The sequence below is a fragment of the Pholis gunnellus genome (assembly GCF_910591455.1).
Source record: "Pholis gunnellus genome assembly, chromosome: 20".
Lineage (NCBI taxonomy): Eukaryota > Metazoa > Chordata > Actinopteri > Perciformes > Pholidae > Pholis > Pholis gunnellus.
Window position 1 is genome coordinate 3,215,397 of NC_136547.1, and position 3,091 is coordinate 3,218,487.

Genomic DNA, 3,091 nt, shown 5'->3' on the forward strand with positions numbered 1-3,091 from the left:
GCTGTTGGAAACCGATCATATGAATATTGGGTTATGTAAAATATTGTACTTATGAAGTTTTTTTTGTTAATGATCTTCTTTTCTCGACAAAATACGTTGAATTGTCAAGAATAAATCATGTTTGGAGTATAAAAGGTCTCAGGACGTATCCCGAGGACACCAGCCACACTCTATCAACATGGAGCCTGTGTGGTGTACAGGAGATTGTAGTCATTAAGGAAGGTGCACAAGCTGTTTGACCCATGTGTAATCATATGCATCCCTTAAATTACAGATTGCAGATGTAAATCACGCATCATACCTGCTGTTGCACAATGACAACAGGCATTTAATCAGTCAAATGAGAAGGACATTATACATTCTAACAGCTGCGGATAAGAGTGCTGGTGAGAATCACCCATTACAGATTCTACCTTAATTACCCATTAAAGGGATGTTATTGTGTGCCCTCTTGCAAACTAAAGCCACAAAGTCATTCACACCTGCTTGTCAACTTGTGACAGTGAAATCCAGGATTGGGATAGATATGACCAGTGCTTTTACAGTTTCTACATTGAGATCATTGGCAGAGTCTGGGTATATGGTTTGTATATGGTTACTCATTTCAGCCTCAAGAAAACATTTGGTAAAAAAGTAGTTTGGTGAAGATAAAAGGTGAATTATTTTGTTATCTCGAGAAAACATTTGTTTTGCCCAAATTTTGAAACCTTTGCAAAATTGTACACTGCCTCGATACAAAGTTGGTTGAAAATTGGCAAACTTTCTGTTGAAGTGATATCGTGGTTGGTGGTGGAACAACTGTCAAACTGCAGATAAATGGCATTGACTGGCTGATAATAGGACTATAGATTGCTGGTTCAACAACTGCAATTTCTACCTGTAAGACAAACTGAATGTTCAGTCATTGAAAAAACATGTTAAACAATTGCAAAGATTCAGTGCAGTTCAGAGGACAGTTTTTCAAAGTTTGGGATCCTGCATCTATACAGGTGGTCTGCTTTGTAATGAGGACTCCTGCAACAAGTTCAATTAAAAGTGATATTATTGATTACCGCTACAACCAGTGTGGTTCAGTCAAATTATTTATATTACATCAATCCTGTTGTAATTTAGTAAACAAGACTTGGCCACGCTCTGTCAGGCTATAATGATGCTTTTTGCTACTGTAAATGCTAATATGCTCACAATAAATGTGTGAACCAAATGTCATGGCAACCCCACCAATACAATGCATGTCTGTATCAAATGTTACAATGTAACCAATAGAAATAAAGCTATTTCACTGACTAAGTTAAAAAGTTACCAAACTGCATGGTAGTGCATTCCTATGGTTGTCAGGCTATTTCACCCCAAACCTAAAAATGTCAAACTCATGGTGGTGCTAGAGGAAAAGTCAGATGATCCCCAAATTAGGTATGATTCATCCTGTGAGACCATGAATGTCTGTTAAAAAAATATCATAGCAATCAATCTAGTCATTGTTATTCAGCTGACTTTTCAGTTTGGAGTGGACTGGCATCGTTTTCTCTTGAGCCAAGTGATGCATAGCTAATTAACAGTTACACCTGATATGACGTTTTGTTATAGGCGGCCAAAAATGATACTAGTCCATTTATCGATACCAACGGTTTTAAATGTTGTTGTGTTATAGAAAGAAACTATGAACCCTTCAACCTCTGTTTTTCCCAAAAGTTTATACTTTACAAAGGAGGTCTTTCAGATGAATTTTAGTATTTCTTGGTAGAAGCATTTCACATAATTAAAACACATGCACCAGATACTCTTTAGAATCACGTTCACCACACACTTCACAGTTCAGTTTTTTCAACATATCAGACTATAAAAGCTAAATTTCCATTGTTAATGTTTTTTTTTTTCAATAACATCTGCCTGCAGATTAAGGCTAAAATATGTCATCACTGACTGGAGGCATGAGATGAAATGTGAACCCCGGGTCTCAAGGGTTGAGGGTTAAAGGCAATAAATCGCTGTTGCAAATTAGCTACATGTGAATTCAAATTAGACAGGGTTGGCAATTGAAGAGGTGTCTCTTTCCCTGTGCTATTTGATTGTCATGAATAAAGAAACAGTCTGACTGCTTCCTCCTTTTCTCTGCTTTCAACAGATCAAACGAGCTTGCTCAGCACCACCCCACCAGTTATCTGGAGCTCAGTCGTCCTGCCCTTCTAAAGCTAATAACGCAATAAACCTAATCTATCCTTAATGCAATCACATCTATTCAAATCTAATCCTATCCCATACTCCTAATTGGATCTGGTGGATCATGTTACACCCTCTGGCTGCCTAGTTGTCATGGTGATGGGTGGTAGATACTTCCAGGGCCGGCGGGGCTGGGGGAGAAGACACATTGCATTCATTGGCTTTAAAGACAACACGTCTAACAGGAGCTGTTTAATCTGCCTACAGATGTGTCTGCTGCTAAATGAAGGACACAGCAGGGTTTAACAGTGGGGCAACTGCACAAAGAGTGTCCGTTCACCAAAACTGCTCAGGAGAAGAAAAAAAACACTGTATTGATGATAATTAGATTAATATTAGTGTCTAAAAAGCTAAGACACCACCCCAGCTGAATTGTATGTTCAAGTATGATTTTTGAAGGTATTTATTTGCACACGATTTAATCAGAGACATTACCATTAATACCAAATAGTACAGGAAATGGTGTTGGCATGAGTGATAGTGAGAAGTGTGAGATTACAATAGCCACACTGTACATGAATCTGATTTGATTGTTAATAGTTAAGAGATACCCCACAGAGAATCTGAACTCTTATGGTAAAGGAGGCATTTGGAATACTGGAAGTTGCGTTGTCATGGCCAATAGCTTCCAAGGAAAATTGGTCCCATGAGAAGGGCCGGACTAAGAGCGGTTTATCGAACCCAGATGTAGCTGCATTACCTCGCCCGGAAGAGGGAAAACGGGGCCACTGGAGCCAGACCTGGGAGGGAAGCTCACCAGCAAGCAAGTGAGCAACATGGCGATGGAAAGGGCGGGCGTGCTTACCCCTAAGGATTGTAGACTTTGGCAGGGAAGGAACCAGAACTAGATGTAGTTGGCGTATCCTCTACG